The 23,925-nt window shown below is 41.1% G+C and overlaps 1 protein-coding gene across 3 annotated transcripts in view; it reads right to left on the reverse strand.

Moving 5' to 3' along the window:
- WIPF1 (WAS/WASL interacting protein family member 1) overlaps positions 1 to 23,925 on the reverse strand; it is a 123,699-nt gene that overhangs the window by 37,584 nt on the left and 62,190 nt on the right. Inside the window, exon 3 of one of the 3 annotated variants that reach the window (XM_034954546.3) lies at positions 462 to 19,338. The exons of the other annotated variants lie outside the window; for them this stretch is intronic. The gene's annotated coding sequence lies outside the window, so the exon portion shown is untranslated. The remainder of the gene's footprint in view (positions 1 to 461; positions 19,339 to 23,925) is intronic. 3 annotated transcript variants of the gene reach the window in all.

Consider the following 23,925-nt stretch of genomic DNA (forward strand, 5'->3'; position numbering starts at 1 on the left):
TTGGCAGCAACAGAACTGCAACAGCTTAGTTCCATGGTATTTTCGTTTGAAGCTTCCAATGGCTCCTTGTACTTTAAAGCACTTATTGTTGCTGGCCACACCAAAGATTCAAAGGCAGTTGTGTGGACAACTGTATCATACACCAAAAGGATATATTTACCGACATAAGCCCCCAATTTAAATGGGAAAATAAATTCCTGTGGATCCAAACTTGTCCAGTGGTCAAAAAAAATTCTATTGAAAATCTTGCTTACATTTTGGCTCAAAGCATAAGTTATGAATCATTCACAATCACCATAGTGGTGAAACTAGCATTCTGGGCAACAGGAATAGCTCACATGGTGCTCTACAGAAAAATTAAACAACTTTATCTCGACATACTATGGTCCATTAAAAGCCATTTAGTTCTTCCCTGTAGCTGATAAATGAAATAAACTTAGTTTGAATATAATTTTTCTTACCGTTAAAGGGTACTGCAGGGAGCCATGGTCAGGGACACAGGCAGACAGAGGGCCAGCGGGACAGGAGCCAAGAGAGAAAACTGTCCCTGAAAAAGGTATCATCTTCTAACGCAAGTGTGGGGTCGTTTTTGGACAGCCATTTTGGACAAGCTCTGGCCTCTTGTTAAATGTGACATACTGAGTCAGAGGCAGACGTCCTTCTGTGGTTATTCGCTTCCTGTCTGATTAATTTGTTGTTTGTTCCTTCCTCCTTTGCTGCAGAAAAAGAAACTAGATTGGTTTTGCTTAAGAAGCAAGCAAGAAAAAAAACCTAAATTAAAAAAAAATTAAATGTTTCTCCTCCCCACAAGGTGTAATACACAGCTATTTGGTACAGTGACGAGATGAGCACCTCCACTCAGTGAAGAGTCCAACTTTATTCTAGATATTCCCACAAAAATAACTGTTCATGGAACTTGAGATTCCTTTAGGAAAATTATATTAGAAAGTATCACTGTAAATACTGACTATTCCATTGAGTAATAGGGAAAAGAGTCACTCAAGAAAGAAAAGCTCTTACCTACCTTACCTTATCGCTTCATTAGGCTAAGGGCTTCTTCTCATTTACAGGGCATTCAAGTGTGTGGGGAGAAAGTTACAAATGCAGGTAAAGAGAGCAGGTCAGGTGTATGAAGGCAAATGAGGTTCTTTTTTTGGTTTTGTTTTATTTATTTCTTTTTTTTTTAGAGACAGTCTTGCTGTCACTTAGGCTGGAGTGCAGTGGCGTAATCATAGCTCCCTGTGGCCCTGACCTCCTGGGTTCAAGCAATCCTCCAGCCTCAGCCTCCTGAGTAGCTGAGACTACAGGCATATGCCACTGCACCTGGCTAATTTATTTTATTTTTATATTTGGTAGAGATGGGATCTTGCTTTGTTGCCCAGCCTGGTCTTGCACTCCTAGCTTCAAAGTGATCCTTCCATCTTAGCTTCCCAGATTGCTGGGATTACAGGCTTGAGCTATCATACTTGGCAGCAAATGAGTTTTGAAACGTGATTTTGGTGCCCAAGTCAGGGTAATAATATACAGCTTAAGTCAGCTGCAGATCCATAGCTTTCTATGCCAAATGTTTCTGTCCCCCACACTTAATGGGATAACAGTAACTCTCCTAGAAGATGCTTGACAAAAGCATAGAGATAAAGAGGGCGGAAGGAAGAAAGTCAGATTTCTCATTATTAAAGAACTCAAGAGGTGGATGGCAATGGAATACATGTAGAAAACATTTTATCAAAACCTTGAGTTATGTATAGAACGATCTGAAAATGCTCAAATTTTTTCTTAACCCATCTTAAAGGTTCAGACTTACATATGCAACACATAGCATATAACTCTGAGAAAACAGTAACAGTCGAAGAATTTAAAAGAGAGGCATATTTCAGAAACTAGCTTCATTGTAAAATCTGAATGTTGGGTCCTGATTCTGCTAGCATCAGAGGCCAGAGGCATGAAAAGAACGTATGTTGTCTAACACTGCCTTACCTGTAAAGTGATGGAACTGGGCTAGATGAGTAATTTTCAGCTCAGGTAGCTGTTGGGGGTGGTGAGCAGTGAGTGGGAATGGTGGGGGCAGGGGCCTGTAGCATTCAGTGGGTGGGGCCAGGAATGGGAAATTTCCTATGGTGCTTATGACAGTCCCACCCAAAATACCAGAAGTGCTCCTACTGGGGAGTACTGGGACAGATGATGTCTAAGGATCTTTTAAACTCAAAATTCCCTGGGATAGGAGTCTAATTGCATGAGCAGATTCATGATGCCAGGCCATGGGCACAGTTCCTGGAGTGGAGTACCCAAGAATAAGTGACTGAGAGTCCTCTGCTTTGCCTGGAGCCCCTTGAAGGCAGGGACCGCCTCTTGTCTAACTCTGGCCTGGTGTCCACCCGTGACTTAGTACACAAATAAATACCTGCAGGCATGGGGCTGGACAGAGGTGGAGGCCTGCAGCTATCAGCCACTTCCCGCGATACAAACCCTCAGGAAAACAGAAAACTTGATCAACTATTAAGTAAATGCCTGAGTGAATCTTTGGGGAAGTCTAATTATAGTTGGGTCTAAAAAGAGAACATGGGCGATATGACAATTTCTCTATGTATTTTCAGAATTATTTTGAAGTTCTCTAAGTAAGACACCCCAAACACACACACACACACACACACACTCTCTCTCTCTCTCTCTATCTCTCTCTCTCTCTCTCTCTCTCTCAGTACACATACCATTCATGGCTATTTCCATCCCTTAGGGGAGTGGTCCCTAACCTTTTTGGCACCAGGGACTGGTTTTGTGGAAGATAATTTTTCCACGGAGTGGGGGCAGGGGGTGGGGATGGTTTCAGGATGAAACTGCTCCAACTCAGATCATCAGGCATTAGATTCTCGTAAGGAGCTCGCATGCACAGTTCACTTTAGGATTCTTGCTCCTCTGAGAATCTAATGCGCAGCTGATCTGATAGGAGGCAGAGCTCAGGAGGGAACACTTGCTCACCAGCTGCTCACTTCCTGCTGTGTGGCCTGGTTCCTAAGGGGCCATAGACTGGTTGGAGACCCCTACCTTAGGAAAAGCTCACTTAGAAGGGAGTATGTCACCTAGAAGGCTGCAGTCCCCAAGACATGCAAGGGAGTAGTTGTGTAGTTTGAGTCTATTCCTACAGTCAACTTTGGACACATTTATCAGGTGTCTACTATGAATGTTAGGACATAAATTAGATAATGTTCCTCCCCTGCTTAAAACCCTCCAATGGCTTCTCATTTCACTTAAAAAGTCCAAACTCTTAGGTCCACAGGGACCCACGAGATCTGGCCCCTCCTTAACTCTCTGCCTTCATCTCAAGTAATATTCTGCCTTGCTAATTTACCTTCCAAATCTTTCTGTTCCTTAAATGCACCAAGCTCATTTGCATCTTCGGGCCTTTTACTTGCAAGCCTGGTACTCTCGCCTGGTACACTCATCTTTTTGTTCCTTTTTATTCTTCAAATGTCAGCAAAAATGCTCTCCCTCATGACCCATTTCTGCTGTTTTCTTTTATGCATAGCATGCGTCACCGCTTGACACTGTCTTATTTATCTGTTTATTTACTTGTATGTTTCTCTCCACTAGAATTCAAGCTCTATGAGAGCAGGGACCTTGTCCATCTTGTTTCTGCTGTTGCTTCAGCATCTAATGCAGGTGTCTGAAAATAGTGCTTGTTGAATGAAAAAGAAAATCAATGTTTCTTACGAATTCTACTAGAGCATAATGTTCCTTTTTTTTTTTTTTTTTTTTTTTTGAGACAGAGTCTTACTCTGTCACCCAGGCTGGAGTGCAGTGGCATGACCTTGGTTCATTGCAATCTTCACTTCCCAGGTTCAAGCGATTCTCATGTCTTGGCCTCCCTAGCTGGGACTACAGTCGTGCACCACCACGCCTGGCTAATTTTTTTTTGTATTTTTAGTAGAGACGGGGTTTCGCCATGTTGGCCAGGCTGGTCTCCAACTCCTGGCCTCAAGTGATCTGTCCACCTCAGCCTCCCAAAGTGCTGGGATTATAGGCGTGAACCACCACGCTGCCCAGCATAATGTTCCTTTAAAAGCTTAAGACTGTTCCCCCTGAAATGGTAAATAACAAATGCCAAGACTAGACTTAAGCCTTCTTGGGAGAAGCTGTTAAAGGGAAATTTTCCAGAGAAAAGGTCAGCAGGTAAAACCCTTGGCCCATCAGTGGGCCTGGCAGTGCAGGCAGAGTCTTATGCAGTGCAGGTGGCTTACACCATTGGGCAATGTGAAGAGAAAAATGGATTAAGAAAATTGAAAACAAATAGAACAATCAGAAAGGAAGGGGAGGAAATAAAAAGATAAAGAAAATAAGGCAAGAAAAGCTGGAGATGGGGAGAGATCATGTGGTGGGTAGAGGAGAGCTACAACCACACTGCTGACCTCAGAGGCTTTGGAAGCCACCTCTGCAGTGGATGACCCACAGGTGCTGGATGTAACAGTGCTGTCTGGCCTTCCTCAGTGAAGCGGAGTTCTCAGCTCAGTGTCAGCTTTTCCAGCAGCCACGTTCTTTAAAAAGAAAAGAACTTTAAGGCTGCAGGAGACTTGCAGAGATCAAAGTCTACATCACCACTTACAGAGGAAGAAACAGGGGTCCAGAGAAGTTAGGCATCCTGCTCATGTCACACAGCTGGCAGCAGCAGAGCAGTGGCCAAAGCCTGGGCTCCACTCCACTGTCCAGCGCCATTAATGTCTTTAGCCTCATTTCAGTTCGGGTGATACCACCTACCTCCTTTCTGTAAGTACAAGAAGAGGCAGAAGAAAGAGGGTGGAGAGAAAGGCTGTGATGCGGATGGGAGAGGTTGTTATACTATAACCAAAGGCCTGAGATAAGTGGATTGAAAGCCTGGATGAATAAAGACAATCACAATTCTGGACTTAAAGAGAATTTTAAATGCGTATCTCTTTCCCATTTAATATGCATCAGTCTGAGCTTAATGACAGAGTAAAACAATAACCAATAGGCTCGCAGACCAATCACATAAAGAATCCTCCATATTAATCTATAGAAATAAAAAACCAAGAGCAGGCAGAAGATTATAAAACAATAATGTAGGTCTAGCCAGTGTAGAAAAAGTGCTGAAGAATCACAGCCTCCTGCCGTGGCCCCCAGTCAACATGGACTGAATCAGTGCAACAGTGGCATGTGTAAAATATGGCAACATAAGTTTTAAATAATTCTGGTTTTTCAAGTTGTGTTTCCATGACTACCTGTTATGGTGCAGTATTTCCCCAGTAGTGGAAAGGTGTTTTATAATACTGCATCCCGCAGTTCTAAAACTTACATTATTCCTTCTTATACTGCAGAATGACCCCTTATAGATTTTTAGGGTGAAAAAGAAACACTACCAGATTAAAGATATGCATTAGTTGTAAGAATCTATTTTCAAAATGTTAAAATATGGGAATTATTTGATTTAAAAGAGCAGAAACAAAGGAATAATCCTCTCCACCACATAATTATCAGTACAGCTACATACAGGGTTGATCATTTAAAAATAATCTCAGAAACATAGATAAATTAAAAACAAACCTTGTAGTATTCTGCACCCTGTTAATATAAATTGATATAATCTTACTTGGGGAAAAGTCTGCAGTGTATTCTGTTGTGTTTTGGCAGCTCAGCAACCATTCCCCCTACTTATAATCACGTCCATTTGTTTGTATGGAGAATCATCCCGTGCTCACTCTCAAACCATGTGCATCCAGAGGCATTCACTCCCATTCCAGACAGAGGGAAAGCATGTGATTCAAGGCTGGCTAATCAGAGCCTTGCATTCATTTGGCCCTAGAGACTTCTGGTGATGGCTTGTGATCATCAGAATCAAGGAAACTTGTAGGCTGAGGCGAGCTCTATCCCTGAGGGATGAGGCTGGAACCAGATCTGTTGAGGATGTAGGGGATGGGCCTGCTGCACTCATCCTTTGACCACATGGGGTCTAAAACCAAGACCAACAAAATGGGAATTGGAAGATGGAGAAAAACCAAGTGCTGGTGTTGTTGGTTGAGCCCTGAATCTATCTATAACTGAAGATGGCCTTTTTCTAGACCTTTAATTTATGCAAATAAATTCTCTATTTTATTTAAGCTGGTATGGTCACGTTTTCTATCATTAGCAATACAAAGACTCTTAAGTGATAAAGGAGTTGGTACTAGAAGTGAGTGTTGAATGTGACTAAGCCTAAAATGTGCAACTGGCTGATTTGAGGTTGGGGAAGGCTAGCGCAGGCTGGCCTGGACTGGAAAATTGGCAGTCCTTGTTAAGTGACAACAAAATAGCTAGTTATGCTGCCACCTATTGACTCCTTGGTCTGAGACAGGAGCCTACTCAAGGTACACCATTAATGGATTCACTAGAAAAGCATTTAGAATGGTGCAGTGTGTTGGCTATTTCTTGTGTCTTTTAGTAAGATCCACAGGAAAGAGATAAATGTAGGCTCAAAACTGACTAGAGGCACAGAGGGAAAAAATACGGCTTTGTTAAGAGAGGCCTTTTTTTGGCTGTGATCTGCAACCAAGATGGGTGAGAGTCAAATAATTTGGAGACTTGCAGGTTGGAAAACCCAAATTCTCTACAGCATGCTAACATTAGATAGAGTGGGGAGGGACCCGATCATAATCCTGAGAGACACAATTCCAAACACCAGAATCCTGAATATTGAAATCCCAAAAGATCAAAATCCTGAAAATATAATTCTGGAAGAAATAATAGAGAATTATTTGAAAGATATTTATTTACATTTTAAAGGAGGATTTATTTAAGACACATATAAAAACATGACAGAACACTTCATAGGCCATTTTACACAACAAAATAGACAATAATAACACAAATATTTTTGCAAGCATAAACACTCAGGTATTCTAACGACAGTAGCACAGGTATAGAAGTTATAAGCAGACATCTGTATTCATAAAGAAATAGGGCAAGAAGAGAAGTGTACAAATGCATATCACTACAGTTGGTATTGTTTGTGCCCAGCTTTATAAATTTGGTCATCTGAAATACTGTGACAAAGAATCTTTTGATGAGATCAATAAAAAACTGTGACATGCAGTTACCACATAGGCAGTTGCCCAAAGAGCTGAGATCTCAAGAAATTTTCTTCACAAACGCAGATTTGTATAAAAGGCCATCTCTTCATTTATTGAGGATGTTTCAACATTTTTATGTATATGCGCAATGCTTACACACAAAGTCAATGCTGTGCTGATGCATTTTTATGGAGTTAAATTTGCAAAAAAGGCATTTAATGAATTAGAATTTTCCAAAAGTCTCTTCACAATGTATATGTCCAGTATTGGAAATGATGAAAAGATGAAATAGATGGCATAGTGAATTATAAAAAATCATGCTGAAACTTTAAAATAGTGGAAAAAAAACTAAAATAAGAAACAGAACTAAAAAGAAAATTCAACATATGAAAAGGGTATTATGGGGATAGATTATGGGCAATTGCATGGAGATAGTCCGAAGAGCTGGCCTAACATGATGCAGCTGTTCTGTGATTGTGATTTTGGGGATTTTAGATGTTCGGGATTTTAGACTTTAGAGATTTATACTTTAGGGATTTTCATCTTTGGGAATTTCAACATTCGGGATTATGGTGTTCTGGACTGTGTCTTTTGGGATTATGATCCAGATCTGGAGTAACTCTACTCTGACTCCAGGAATGGAAAGTGACCAGCCCTGGCTAATTAAAGCCTTGGGTTCCCTGGCTGCAGTGACTGGTTCAGAGACTACTTTTGAACCAAGGAGATGTAGTGAGACTTATTCTAAGGTGTGTGGGGCTGAATTGGTAGTATGTTATCCACATTAGAGGTGTGGGGCTGGAATGGCAGTATTATACCCACATTATAGACGTGGAGACTGAGCATGAAGCCAATGCAGTAAGAGCGAGGGGAGCCTGAGACTCAAGAGGTACAGCAATCAAAAGCAACATGTGGGCCAGCGCAGGGGCTCGCGCCTGTAATCCCAGCACTTTGGGAGGCAGAGGCGGGCGGATCACAATGTCAGGAGTTCGAGACGAATCTGACCAACATGGTGAAACCCTGTCTCTACCAAAAATACAAAAATTAGCTGGGCGTGGTGGGGTGGTGCGCACCTGTAATCCCAGCTACTCAGGAGGCTAAGGCAGGAGAATTGCTTGAACCCGGAAGGCGGAGGTTACAGTGAGCCGAGATTACGCCACTGCATTCCAGCCTGGGCGACAGAGCAAGACTCTGTGTCAAACAAACAAACAAACAAAAGGCAACGTGTAGATGTTACTTGGATCCTCAGTCAAATAAACTAAAAAACAAAAATGAGGCAATTGGAAATTTGGATATTGTTCAGATATTTAATAATATTAAGATATTGATAATTGTTAGGTGTGATAATGTTACTGTGGTTATATTGTATTTTACAAAGAATCCCTAACTTTTAGAGATACATACTGAAATATTTGTGGATGAAATATGATGCCTGGGCTTGTTTCCAAAGTAATATAGAAAAGGAGGGAAAGTGGGTAGGGGTACAAATGAAACAAAATTGATCATGAAATAGCCATTCTTGAAGCTGGGTGAGGAGTACACAGCAGTTTGTTACACAGTTCTGTCTACTTTTCATATATATTTAAAATGTTTCCATAACAAAAAGCATTAAAAAAAAAGACTTGTGGCTCATTCCCTTCCTTATCCACTAGAGGCTGTTAAAGAGGTTTGCTTAATCTAGTGTAAAAATGCTCAGACTTGTAGAGGTAACTTACAGAGTTACAGAAGTTACCTTTTACTTCTCAAAATAATTTCTTTTGCTCTTGGAGAAACTGGATAGAATGAGGGCTCCCCTACAATGGTCAAAGAACAAGTGGTTCTTCCCAGAAAAGGAGTAAACTCTCAAAATCTGAACACCCATTATTAGTGGCAATAAAAAAGTAAAAATAAGAGTCCAACCAACAAAAGTACAGACCCTTTTTTCTAGATCAGCACTGTTCAGTAGAAATATAATTTGAGTTACGTGTGCAATTCTATATTTTCTACGAGCTATGTTAGAAATAGTAAAAATAAATAGGTGAGATTGTAATATTTTCTTTTAACACACTACTTCAAAAATAGTATCAAAAAAACCAATGAAAATCTCCCCAAATAGTATCATTATAACATGTACTAAACATTTGAAAAGAACTATGAATTAGGTATTTTATACTCTTTTTTTCACAAGAAGTCTTCAGAAACTGGTGTTTACTTTACTACTGGCAGCACTTCAAGTGCTCCAGAGCCACTACCACACTGGGCAACACAACTCTAGACAGTGAGGGCCTGACGCGCAGGCCCCATCTTACTCATCTTTTATGCTGGCAGGATGCCTGAATGACACTTAACAGATGTTCAATCAATGTCAGTCCCGGAAAAGTCTTGGTCCACCTAGAGCCAACTCTGCGCTTTATAGTTATAAATTCTTAGGAAGAGTTTATTCTGCTTGAAGCCATCTCTTAAAACAAGGAATTGACTAGGTATTGTTGGATTTGTGGCCAGTAGAAGAGCTAAATTGGCTTCTCTTTCCCGAGGTCTTAGTGCTAACACTTCTAGTACCACATGTGAAGAGATACTGCAGTATAGAAGTTTTAAATTAAGGGCTCAGAAAAAATACATTGCCTTCGTCTGTTTTGTGCTGCTGTAACAGAATACTGGCGACTGAGTAATTTATGAAAAGGCCAGATACGGTTCTGGATGCTGAGAAGTCCAAGGTCGAGGGGCCACATCTGGTGAGGGCCTTCTTGCCGTGTCATTACCATGGCTGAAGGCAACAGAGCATGCACAATGAGAGGCAGGGAAGGAAGGAAACAGAACTCATCCTTTTATCAAGAACCCACTCTTGCGATAACTAACCTATTCCCATGATAAGGACATTAATTCATTTATAAGGGCAGAGCACTCAGGACCTAATCATCTCTTAAAGGTTCCATCTCTCCTTTGGGAGGCTGAGGCAGGCGGATCACGAGGGCAGGAGATCGAGACCATCCTGGCTAACACGGTGAAACCCCGTCTCTATTAAAAATACAAAAAATTAGCTGGGCGTGGTGGCGGGCACCTGTAATCCCAGCTACTCGGGAGGCTGAGGTAGGAGAATGGAGTGAACCCAGGAGGCGGAGGTTGCAGTGAGCCGAGATCGCACCACTGCACTCCAACCTGGGCAACAGAGCAGGACTCCGTCTCAAAAAAAATAAAATAAAATAAAGAAGTCCCACCTCTGAACATGGTTGCATTCAGGATTAAGTTTCTGACAAATGAACTTCAAGGGACACATACAAACTACAGCACTCACGGACTCAAACACTTCAGTGGCTTTCCATTTTATACCAAGTAAAACCTAAAGTCCTTGCCATGACTAGCAAGGTCCTCGAGGATTTGACACTCCCCCACTTCCCCTCTCCTTCCTTGACCTCTTTCCCTACCTTCTCCCCCCATCTCTTTGCCTTAGGGATTTTGTGCTTGCTGTCCCCTCTTCTGAGGACACTGTTCTCTTGGCTGCTCCCCTCACTCCACTCATGTTCTGCAGTATTTGTGCCTGATCTGCTCTTCCCACCAGAGAGGCAGCTCCATGAGGGCAGAGTTTGTCTTGGTCACTGCTGCTGCCCCAACAACTTAGAACAGTATCTGGCATAATGCAGGTGCTTGAAAATATTTGTAAGTGAATTTTACAAGCTTCCAGCTCTAAGTTTAGTTCTAACTTTCACTTAACCTGGGGTTGTGATTATGCTGCTCCACGTTTGGCTCTAGGCAAGAAGGTGCCAGGATAAAGTGGAAATTGTTAGATTTGCTCCTCCAAAAAGACCTGGGGAGGCTCTTGCTTCTCCCAACAGGTTGACACAAGACAGCCATTTAAAAAGACAATATGGGGGCCCTGCCAACAGATTTAACAACTCTTTCTCACGCAGGGCTGTTTGCCAGTGTCAGGGAGAGAATGAGTTAGAAAATAGTGAGATGACTGACTTGGAAAAGAGGCAGGGGAACCAAACTAGGATGAGAAAAAAGAGGCCCAGGACTATCTAGAAAGGACAGTCCCATAACGGCTTCACGTACTCATATCCAACAAATCTGCATTCTATGCCCCTGTGTGCCTGATGCCAGTATCCTAGATGCTGAGGACACAGCGTGGAAGTTCACCTCTCCATGCTGAGTTTGGCAGTTTTGTGCTCAGCGAAAACCAAGAAACAAAAAGCAAACAAATACAAGTGCTGAGGTTGGAACATCACTTGCCTTATTTCTTTGAAGAGAAAATGATTTCACATGTGGAAAGACCATTCATGTTTTTTTCTTTTTTTTTTCTAAGCACTATCTTGTCTTAGGTAATTTAATTAAAATGCAAACATTTCCCAGTTACCAGCATCCAATATAAGTGGCCCCCAGGGGAAAACCCATGTGAATGATAGAAAGAGGCTTCTTGCAACCCAAGGGAGAAACTGGTGGAAAGCCCCATTTTCACATCCTGCCAGGTACATACTTGTGCACACACACTGAGAGAAGCTGCTGGCATGAAGATAGCTGTGTGTTCCCTATGGTTGCTAATCATTAGGTATAAAGGCCAGAATGGGCCTTTACAATTACTTCTGGGCTGGTGAAAGTAGCCATATTGTTCCTTATTCAGACTTCTCTGTAGCTAAATGGCTACTCAGTATCACCTGCTGGAGGACAGAACTATATGGACACTAAAGGCCCCTCCCTTGGATTCTCAGGAACAAGGGTAAATAGCTCTGCACCTCTGGGCCTGACACCACCCATCTGAACACTGTGGGAAGGGCTCAGTGACCTAAGACTCCCCTAGGGGCCCTCTGACTGCATATAAGCCAGGCCTGGCTAGTGCTGCTGCCTGGGAGAGGCAGACCCAACTACTCTGCAGGTGGACAGGAAATGGTGGGTATTTGTGAGTGCCATAAGAATGGGGGGCCTTCCTGGGATTCAGATGATCTGCAATGTACCACACTGTCTCACTCAGTAAAGAATTGTCCCACAGGACCTTCAAAGGTCCTGTTACATATTGATGTGGTTGAAAAAACTATTTCTAGTTATCTGAGCCTAGACCTTAACTCCAATTTATATATAAACTCAAAATAGTTATTGCACTGTTGTATTCATTCCCGGTATTTTCCGGTAATGCAAATGTCATACAAATGAAATACTTTGTTTTGTTCAGATATTTACCAAGAGTTAGTTGCCCCTTTGGAAAATCATGAGCCCAAGGACAATGTCAATGGTGTTACTGAAGTCTTTAACTCAAGAGAGCCTGCAATGGCAGCTGTCACACCCACCGTGATCCTACGCATACACGCAAACACCTGACCATGTACTTTTGTTTTCTGATGAGTTGTACCTGATCACTTACAAACTGAAGTTATTTTATAATAAATTACTTTCATTTCTCTTTTAAATTAAGACTACATTGATTTGGAGGGAAATTGTGTGTGAAGTCAGATTATTTTATTTGTGAAGGTTCACTGAAGATTGTGAAGAGGGCATTAGAAAATACTGTTATTACAAGTGGGCACGGGGTCAGTCGGGGCTGGGAGCCACTGCTTCTGGTGGTCCTGGGATGTCTACATGTGCCTGAGCTCCGTTTAAAGTCATGAAAGGCCAATCAGACGATTCTGCTCATCCAGCCTGGGCAGTGGAGACCACCACAGCTACTCACCTCTGATCCTGTGAAGGAGCTTCACATTTTGTTACCAAACATATCACAGAGGCGTGGGTGATTCTTTCTCCTGTTTCTCAGCAGATCCTGCTTTTCTCAGTGGCTTGGCCAGAACAGAATTTGTTCTACTCGAATGACCCCAGATTCCCTCCAAGAACTTCCCTCCTGTCATTCAGCTTCTCTGGATTCTTCAAATGACTGACCGGGGAAACAGATTGTTGGAAAAACACTTTCGGGTTGCCTCGATGGGGTCAATACCCTATCAGGCCACAGGAAAGACAAAGGAAAATGCTTCCTGCTGGAGCATGTGCACATATGTTGTTCCTTTAACTCCAAATACGTATGCAGGGGTGGTGGTAGGATCAGAAAATGTGTGATCAGAAAGTGACCAGTTCCCCACCATTTTGTGTGGGTTTTATTTTCTTTCTGCTCCGTGTTGACTCTTTTCCTCCACAACACGGAAGCTGCTTAATCCAAAGACTTGGACCATTTCATTCTGTTTCAGATCCATTCCAACAAAATGATCAGTTGGTGGCTTATGTAAAAAGCAGCTCCATGACTACATTTAAATATTGACTAGTTTGGGAATAACAAACCACAAAAATTTGGGGTATAAAAACCACATGTGGTTTATGTTTTGTAGGACACCCTCAGGAAGATAAATGGACAAAGTAGAAAAAAAATATAAATGGTCTCTCCCTGCCTCACCCCCACCATCATTAAATAAAAACAAAAAACACACAAAAATAAAATGAAACAATGATTAAACAAAACTCAAGCTGGGTGCTACTCCTGGCTTTGGATGGCAGTTGTGTCTTGGCAAGGCAAGTTAAGTAGTGGTCTGGGAACTGTGGCTAAGGTCAACGTGTCAGAATAGCCCGACATAACCTCCACCTTGGTCAACAGCTCACCCAGCTCCTGACCACGGCTCCTCTCTGTCACCAGCACTTCCTCCTTCCAGATGAGCTTCTCCAACCTCTAGGTCCCTGCAGTCACTGACCTTTTCCCCCTAGATCTGGCCCCACACTCAACCTCCCGGCCCTCTTCTCCAGCCAAAAGAAAAATGCACAAAACTGTAGATGACTTTCTAGAAATAGAAGTGTTTTATAATCTTTGTGTGTCTCTAATGCCACTGTTAACTAGTGAGCAGCTGTGCTAGGGCTCCATGCACAGCAGCCATTCAACAAATACTCAGTATCTTCATGTTCCAAGGTTGCTTTAGGGGATACTACAAAGATTAAACAGACAAAATTGTCCACCGTCATGGAGCTTACACTCCTATCTGCGTTGATGATGTGTGGAAGGAAATTTACCCTCTGTTTTATGCTGTGCAGGTGTTCATTTAGGCCCAGCTCATATTATATTATGAAGAGCAGCCTCACCAAGATCACTGTCAGAGCAGCACTAATCCAGGCAAACTAGGATGCAAATGGAAAGGGCTCCAAAGTCCTTTGGGGGTTAGTCGTTTCAATCCAAGGACCATTTCCATAAAACAAAAACAAAAACAAACAAACAAAAAAACTTGATGGTATATTGCTAGGCCAGACCACAAAAGTATATTTAGTTCATAATGTCACTAAACTAAAACGTCAGTTCTGAGTCCTCAAAGGAAAGGACTTTAAGGTGGTATCAGGAGGAGGAGGAGGAAGGGTCGTCCCTCTCTGGGGCTCCCCAGCCTCAGCTTCTGCCTCTGCCCCCACCTTCAGGCCACCTCCAAACTTTCCCTTGGTCTCATGCAGGACACTAAGGGGCTCCTGTCCCCCAAATATTTCTTACCCTAAATTGTAATTCCCTTTCCTGGGATAAGATGATCTCATTGAGGCATCAGGAGGAAATCAAGTTGTCTTTTATTTAAAAGAGAAGAGAGGTGTTAACCCATGTTAACCCATATGATGTTGAATTTTTTTGAGATCAGAGAAGACATTTAGTTGGAGGAAGACACCACATAGTACAGTCACACACTGTCTAGGGTTAACTTTGTTAAGTTTCTCCCACTTTTCATAGTTTGATTCCTTCACTTAAATAACTTTATTTTTTTTGAGACAGATTCCTGCTCTATCACCCAGGCCAGAGTGCAGTGGCATGATCAACTCGCTGCAGCTTCAAACTCCTAGGCTCAAACAATCCTCCCACCTCCTGAGTAGCTGGGACTACAGGTGCATGCTGCCTCGCTTGGCTAATTTTTACAAATTTTTTATTTTTGTAGAGACGTAGTCTTGCTATGTTGCCTAGGCTACCTTCAAACTCTTGGCCTCAAGCAATCATCCTGCCTTGGCCTCCCAAAGTGCTGGGATTATAGGTGTGTGCCACCATACCCCACCTATTTTTAAAAATCACCCATTAATACCCAGAGAAAACCAGTTATCATCTTAGAATTTCTTTCCAGTGTTTTTCTTTCTTTTTCTGTTTGTATTTAAAATGGGATCATACTTTGGATGTGTACGTGCGTCTGTATATATCCTTCTTTTTCACATTTCCCCATATTATTCTCTTAACACAATTTTAATAGTTGCATATCTCATTTTCTGGATGTTCTATTATCTATGTAAATATTTTTTATTGTTAGACATTTAAATTGCATCCAATTTCATTATTACACATCCTATTATAATTAATATACTTGCATCTAAATGTTTTGTAATCATTTTATAGTATTTCCTTAGGATAAATTTTTAGAGTACAATCACTAGAAGACATGAACAGTTTTTTTTTAAAAGAATCTTGATACATACGATTAAATTATTTTCTAAAAGTTTTAGCTTGCATACTCCCATCAGTACTCATTTCTTCTTTTTAACATGTGCTATTATGACATTTCAAAATCTTTGCCAATTTGATAGATTTATTTATTGTCTTCTCCATTATTAGTATATCTTACTCCATTAGTGGTTTGTTATCTGGATTTAAAAAAAAATCACAGGGATTTAGTCTTTTCCTTATTTCCTATTTGAACCTAAAGGTTACCTAAAAGCTCCATGATTTTTCATAAACAAAATAAAATATTCTAACCATTCGTTGACTGGGTGGAAGGCAGGGACCATTTCTGTGTGTTTATAAACCAAATGTTCATAAACCAAGGACTACGTTTATTTTATTAGCTGTGGCTAATTTTGTGCAGTCTATGAGAATTTTTACCACTGTAAGAAATGTTTCTATCCCATGCTGGGAGGAGAGGGTAGGACCTCTAGGCACATCTTACCATAGCTCTTCCTGCCTCAAAGGCAAAAGCAGGAATGCCTTGGTTTATGTTACGCACATGCAGACGTGTAAACTTCTAAAGTCTAAGGTACAGAAAACAGCAGTTGTGACCCTGAGTCACCTTATTTTAGTGTTCACAGGACCAAAGTTCCCAGAAATCAAGGTGTAATTTAGGCTGACCTAATGAATACTCAAGCTTCTCTCATTTTTACCATTTTCATTAGCCATTATGCAAATATTTTAGAAAAGGTAGAATCTAGTTTAGAATTTTTTTATGATTGCAAACTTGATGATAAAAACCTCTTTTGAGCACAGGTCATTCAAAGCAACTCTAGCAGTCTACTTGGTGGGCTGTAATTTCCAGTTGTCCTGGGCTAGAAGGACAACTGATCTCCTTTCCACCTGGCTCTTCCCAAGTGAAGACCTGTGACAGGATGTTCCTCACTTTGCACAGTTCTTCATCCTGCACTTAGGAGATATTTGATATTTCTAAATTAGACAGGCAGATGCTTTGAGATGAAGTGCCTGGTACATACTAAACACTCAACAACATTAGCTACTATTACGATTATTAAGTGAGCAGAACTTCTCCCCAGTTCGTGCTACTTGGTAAAAGAGGAAACAAGGGTAGGTTGGGCAGGGAGGGCAAGATTGATAAGTAAGAAGGCAAACGTGGGAACACAGCTGGTAAAGTGGCTCCTTTTGTTTACAGAGGGATAATTCAATGCAATGTAAGAATGAAGACTTTTATAATGCTGAGTTATGGGTTATTTTTTAAAATTTTAAACAAAAAAGAATAAATAATTTACTCTATTTGATATTTGAAAAAAGTAGGTGCTAATCATTTGAGTCTCCATTTATGTCATTTATCTAAAACTCATTTTCAAATACACTTAGCCCTATTTAAAAAAGCTGCACTGATCCATTCAGTTTGTGCTGGTCACTCTCATTCACTAATACCTCTGTATTTTTGTGTAATTCCAAATATCACTAGACTCAATGAACATAAATTCAGAAAGAAAATGCCCTACAAATTTCCTAAAAACACAGTTGCTCCTAAAAGTTAAGAAACGGGGATTAATAAGTTGGTTTTATGTTCATTAACTTGTTTTCATTTCACCTGGAGAGAGCCATTGCTAATTAGTAGTTAAGTTAGAATTCCAAGAGCAGAATGCGGAGCCACTTGTCTCCAAATCCTCCACTGCAGAGAACAGGACTCCTCTTCATTTCACTAAGAAAATGTTCAAAGGCTTTTCGGATAGTCTCACCCAACTAGGGAATGGAAGGCTGCTTATTTTCAAGGCTGCTTTATTCTAGTGATTGAGGAGTAAACAAAGAGAACAGTAAACGTCTGGGAATGTTTTCAGAGGTGACACATAACAAACAGAGAGAAAATAGGCCTTGAGGCAAGATCTGATTTAACTACGTAAGTGAGAAAAAAAAACATGCCACAATTCCTATCATTATTCCCAAGTTCTGCCACCACAAGCTGATGGCATTCTGACGTGAAAGGTACTAGTGCCAAGAGTCAAATAAAGCTTTGGCAAAATTGAACACCACACAGAAAACAGAGTATCCAACTCTCATTGTCAGGGCATTCATGGAAAACAAGTATGAAGATCAATGTGAAATCTTATTTTCCAAAGTACAAAGGCTTCTGTATACAGAATTTCCTACTATCCAAGCTATACTCTTAACCTGCTGCAAAACACCTTGTGGAGGTACATCTTACTCTTCACTAGCATTGTTCACTGCAATGCTTTCCAACCTCTGTTTGCACCAATGTTGAGATTAAGTTTTCTCCTATGTTCCCTCTGCCCCAATATCTTGAGAATATAGATGAGAGTTTCTCAGAAGTTCTAAGATGCACAAAGATGAGAATATCTCAAAAATATTTATAGCATAAGTAACATGGAGAAGTTCAAGCAATGGAGAACAATAGCGACATATATTCATTCTACTCTGGATTCTGTGACATGTATATAATCAGTCTTAAAAGCGCAGCTTTAAAAAAGTTTTAAAGTTATGACTTTATTCTAAAATGCCACCAAACCATAATAAAGACAGTGTACAATATATTACTTAGGGAAGAAACTGATACCTGTTATCGCTTTGCTAGAATTTGGGCTTAAAAAAAAATCAAGTTGATAAAAGGATGGGTCAATTCAGTGGTGATTTGCCTCAAGGATAACTCCTCCCACTTCCTATACAAAATAAGCAATTACATTAAAAAAATACAGTCAGAATTTTATGGAATCACATCAGTTTTTAATGTATGAATCAGAGAACATAACAATCACTACAAATGTAGCATGGTTATGTATTTTAAGTCTCTAGTCCTATTTTCCTTAGTGTAGGCATAAAAGTTCTTAAAGGCTTAGAATTTACTCTTAAAATACTATAAAATATTACTATTTTCATGACAAAAGCAATTTATGAATTTATGGAAAAGGGAATATTTATAAAATATGTTAGTAAAAGCACTGTTTATGTTTGTATAGCAACATTTAAAAGTATTCAAAGGTCATTCATTGCTAAAAATATTTAAAGCAAAATAAAAGGGAAGTTAAAAACAGCTTCACTTAAACTTGCAGTTTCTAAAATTTATCAGGACCCAAGAGCCTGGAAGTATCAAAGATTAAGTGGAAATCCATATTCAAAAGAGTTCTGTGGAATTCTTATAAAGAGAAGAGCAGGCAAAGGTCATCGGAGGACATTATTTTAGCTGAAATTCTGAGTATCATTCAAACAGGGGAGCCAGTGCTTGGTATTAACAAAGTGCTGTTTTCTACTGCTGAGCTCAGATGACAGCCCACCCCCTATTTGCCAAAATTAGTGGATGAGAAATCATTTCATGAACTCATCCAAAAACATGAAGTGCACTAATAAAGCTTTACTGCCATCCCTCAGTCATCACTTTGCTTGGCTAGGCTGGTGGCCAGCAGGAATATCTCCCTCTACAAAACTGTTTCAAAGTAATGACTTGGAGGAAGTGGTGTGCTGATACCATGAAAAAAAATTCCCTCAAACACAAAGATAGTTCAAAAAGCATCTGTATATGGCTCAGAGGAAACAAACAGCTCAGCTCATTTCAACTCAAAAGAAACCCAAGAGACCAGTTTACCTTGGCCATGGTTACACACATGCAGGCAAACTTAAGGTTGGCATTTATCCAGGGATTTTGATCCGTGCCAAAAGGGATGATGAGTTATCCATCCTGAGGTCAAGATGGAATAAAGAAAATACACTGAAAGAGAATCATGTGTCTATAAGAGGATTTCACACCTTCCTCTTCACGAGACAGGGAGGCCTCGACCCCTGCTGGAATGGCAAGTCTGGCGTCCCTTCCTGAAGCCACTACTAGATCAGAAGTCCACTCTGAGCCTCCATCACATGGTTTCTCCCCTGCTGAGGCCTTTCCAGTCTTCCTTCCACAGTGTGGTCCTTAAGGAGCTAAGGAGGGAAGAGGATACCTAAAGCACTTGTTTGTCAAGCTTGGGCTGAAATACATCTAGAATCTTTAAGATGACCAACATTGAATTTTCCATTTTTGAGTGTTTAAAAATATTCTTCAAATTAAGGGAATACATAAGCAATAAAGACCATGTTTTACTGGGTTTTGAAAATTATTTAGAGTTTTCTGTAAAAGCAGTTACTTTTCTGAGAGAACAGGTGGCAACTGCTACCAAAATTTCAAAAAGATCCTTATTTTTATTTTCAAATAACTTTTATTTGACAAGAACTTTGTCAGTAATGGTCTTTAAATTCTTTTCAATCCTGGCTTTGTATTGCTATTTTGAGGTGTTTCTTGCTAACTGGATTAAGGAAGCCCAAAGAGCCCTCTGGTTTTGGTCATCAAGGAAATTTGTCTCACAACTGATGATTTATTTGATTTTTTTTTCATTTTTTTTAATAGGAAGACAGGAAACAGTGATAAACCTTTAATATCTGAAACTTGTGTCATTGACCTTCAACTACATAGTGAGGTTTTCAGTTCAGAACATTTAGGGCCCATGTTACATGTGGGGATAATTAAAATGTTTTAAGTGATGCTTTCTATTCTTCAAGTGTTGGCCATAATATTCAAGCTGGGTACAAGCAGCAGAGATTTTTGTCCGAGCTCAGTCCAAGCTCTGCAGTTTCTGCTGTTTGTCTTTCTAGGTGGCACCAGTCAGTCATCCTCTGCAGCTCATGAAACCCAGCATAACCTTTTGGGCTGCTCTGGAAAAACACATTGAGCAATAAGGGTTAGAATACTTTGTGTTCAATGTTTCCAGTGCTACTCTCTGGCCAGGAGAAATACCAAATCATAGGCATCTGGAAAAGAGAGACAGCCCAGAAAGAATGATGAAGTTACAAAACCTGTGAGCACAGACCCCTCGTACACATTCATCTACCTGCTGTCTGCTTAATACTGAGCTATAAGCATCGGAGCAAATGGTAATTTCTATCAGTCATGACTCAAGTGCTGGTGTGGTCTTCAAGTAGCAATGGATTGACTTCCAGGGAGTGAAATGTCATTGTTCTGATCACCTTGTGGACACAGGGAGTGGTGAAAAGTTGAGTCCATGGCAGCATCAGAGCAAGAAGGAAGTGCGGTTGGTTGGAACGCGCACCCTGTGGTGGTGATGTTCCCCATTAGCATTTCCCAAAGGTCTCACCCAGCCATAGTAAATTATTAGGAGGCCCTCAGCATCTCTCTGTGTAGTTTAAATATCGTATTGTATTTTCTTGGCCAGTCCATGAATGGAAAGAAGTGAATAAAGATATCAGAAAGTAGACAAACTGCAATGTGACCTGATGCAGAGGTGGAAAGGGTGTGGTCTGGAAGGGCAGAGGTTCAATAAAGGCCTTTGAGGTTTCCTTTCATTTCCACAGTTCTTAGTCACACAATTTCCTTTGTGGATTTTAACGGTAACTAATAAGGCTTTGAAAAGGAATCGAATTTGTATGCTAGGTGGGAAATGACAAAGGTCATCTTGCCACTTCAGCAGGGTTATTTTAACCTTTCTTTTATACTCTTCAAGTCCTCTTTCCAGAATAATTGAAAATCCCATAATTAAAAGACCTTCCTTTGTGCCCACATTCCCCTTCTGAGATCAACTAGAGCTGGGCTCACCCCAACCATGGTCAACTGGACCAGGCCAGCCAGGCTTCAGGCTGGAGAGCACACTGTGAGCTGGTCTGTCCTGAAAAGCTCGGCACAGACAAGGAAAAGGTAATGCACGAGGCAACTCAGGTCCCTCCTTGTCTCAGAAGTATGAACTGAGGATCAAGGAGGGGCAGGCAGTTAGCACCAGGGAAACAAGAGCAGGCAAAAATGGATAGCTGAGCCAGTCAACCAGTGGACTTAAGAGAGGAGGGGAGATCTGCCATCTCCTGGGACTGAGGGTGCACTGTGGCTTTTCAGGTACCTGAACCACATCCTAGTCCCAATAATTCTAATAATATTAATACTAACAATAATAACAACAGTAACAATGAGCATGTACTGAGCTCTTATTATGTGCTAAGGAGTGTTCTAGGTGCTTTTATAAGTATTATCAACTCATTCAATTCTCACAACCCTTTAAGATACATCTGGGTGCTGCTGATGCTGATGAACAGACAAGTTAAGTTATTTGACCAAGGCCACAGAGCTTATCAGTGGCAGAGACATAATTTAAGCTCAAGTGGTCTGGCTTCATGCCTCTGCTCAGTCTGTGCCTCCCTGTGGGGCTAGTCCTGAGTCTCCTGTCTCCTTTATTGCCCATCTTTACAATAAAGCCCCTCCTATTAAAGAGGCCCTACAGAGGGTCTTTTACTCTTCTATTGTCTCACAATTAGCATTTTCCTTGGCTCCACTCATTATGAATCTTATTAACTGACACATACACACACACACATGCACACAGAGTTTTTGAGAAAGGGTCTCACTGTGACACACAGGCTGGCAGGCAGTGGTGGAATCACTGCAACCTCAACCTCCTGGACTCAAGTGATCCTACCTCAGCCTCCTGAGTAGCTGGGACCACAGACGCATGCCACCATGCCCAGCTGTTTCTTTTTTTTAGATACGGGGTCACACTATGTTGCCCAGGCTGGTCTCAAACTCTTGGGCTCAAGCAATCCTCCCACCTCAGCCTCCAAAGCATGAATGTAGTTTTGAATCCAGTTTTTGTTATCCTTTCATGCCACTAAATATTCTTTGAAAGCATGACTTTTAATGACTGCATTATATTCATTTATTTATTTAACATTTACTTAATCACTTATTTATTTAACACTTAACATTAAGTGATCACTTGAGTCCAGGAGGACGACGTTGCAGTGATTGTACCATTGCACGCCAGCCTGTGTGTCACAGTGAGACCCTTTCTCAAAAATAGTCATCTAGCTATCTCTTACTTTGCTTTTATAATTGTGCTAATGTCAATATCTTTATACATAAATCCTTGTGCACAGGTAGGATTATGCTATAGAATAAATTATAGAAACAGAAGTATTGGATCAAAGAGTTTGAACAATTTAAGTTCACTTGATACACAGTGCAAATGGCCTTCGGGGAAGGCCTAGACCCCCTTTGGCTACATAAAAGCTCCAGGGTCTGGGCATGGTGGCTCACACCTGTAATCCCAGCACTTTGGGAGGCCAAGGTGGGAGGATCACTTGAGCTCAGGAGTTCGAGACCAGCCTGACAGTACAGTAAGACCCTGTCTCTACAATAAATTAAAAAATTAGCCAGGTGTAGTGGTGTCTGCCTGTAGTCCCAGTTACTTGGGAAGCTGAGGCAGGAGGACCACTTGAGCCCAGGAGGTCGACGTTGCAAGAAGCCACGACTGCGCCACTGCACTCCAGCCTGGGCCACAGGGCAAGACTCTGTCTCAAGAAAAAAAAAAAAAGAAAGCTCCATTCACCATACCCTTGACAACAATGAATGCTGCAGGTTTAGAAAACCTTTATCTTAATTTGATTTCTTGAATGGGTCAGAATAATGCATACATTTAAACTCTATGCTCCTTAATAAAATGTCAAAGGGCCACTTGCGTGTTTATTAAGAGCAAAAGCCTATGACCTACAGTCTCCAATGTTGAGACCACTAAAGCCTTAAAATGCTTTAGAATTTCAGAAATGGAAATCAGAGATCACTGAGTAAACAGCTTCAGTGAATATATAAGGTAACCAAAACTCAGAGAAGTTAAATGACCTGGGTAATATACTTGACTTGCAACTAGAATCTAGGTGTCTTGCCCTGTGATTCATTTCTTTAGAACAGATTCTTTCATTAACCTAATGGAAGCAACAAGCCATTGTTACCGGGGTGAAAGTATAAGGAAAAAAACTGCACAAGAATATATTTGAAAAAGAAACTACAGTTGTTCTAAACTCTATTTTATCATCATAGTGCCAAGTTAGAAAAAGTTATTTTATAGGCAAAAGTAAAAATTCACACCTAGTTACTACTTTATTTTCAAGATCCCTGCTAAAATCTACAAATAATTTTTTTCCTAGGACCATTAAAATATTCAGCACATACCCATTATCCTCTCATCCAGCCAACATTTACTAGGTCTATACTATGGCCAGACCCTGTGCTAGGTGCTGTAGTAAAAGGGGGAAGAGTACCAAGGTAAGAAAAGAGGGATTCATTTTAGGGACATGTGAGCAAATCATCACAGTGAGTGTGACTGGGCAGTAATGGGGTGCACATGATGCCGTGGGGGTGCCGGAGCAATGAACATGGAAGGCTTCACAGAGGCACGTGAGCTGTGCCTGTGCTTGAAAGCAGGGGAAGAAGAGGATTAAGATAAAATAAGAAGAACAAGGAGTGGAGCGGCAGGGCCCACTGGAGAAGGCTGCTGTCACATGTGGCTAAACACAGCAGCCTGGGAAAATTAGTGCTGGTGGGAGATGAGGCTGGAAAGGTGGTCTGGGATCAGGCAGTGTTCAGGAGTTTGGACTTCGCCTGGAGGTGTTAGGACTCATGTAAGCTGTTTAAGCAGCGATGCCATGGTCAAAGTGGCGCATTACCAAGCTCATTCTAATGGCAGTACGGGGAAG

The sequence above is a fragment of the Pan paniscus genome, chromosome 13 (assembly GCF_029289425.2).
Source record: "Pan paniscus chromosome 13, NHGRI_mPanPan1-v2.0_pri, whole genome shotgun sequence".
Classification (NCBI taxonomy): domain Eukaryota; kingdom Metazoa; phylum Chordata; class Mammalia; order Primates; family Hominidae; genus Pan; species Pan paniscus.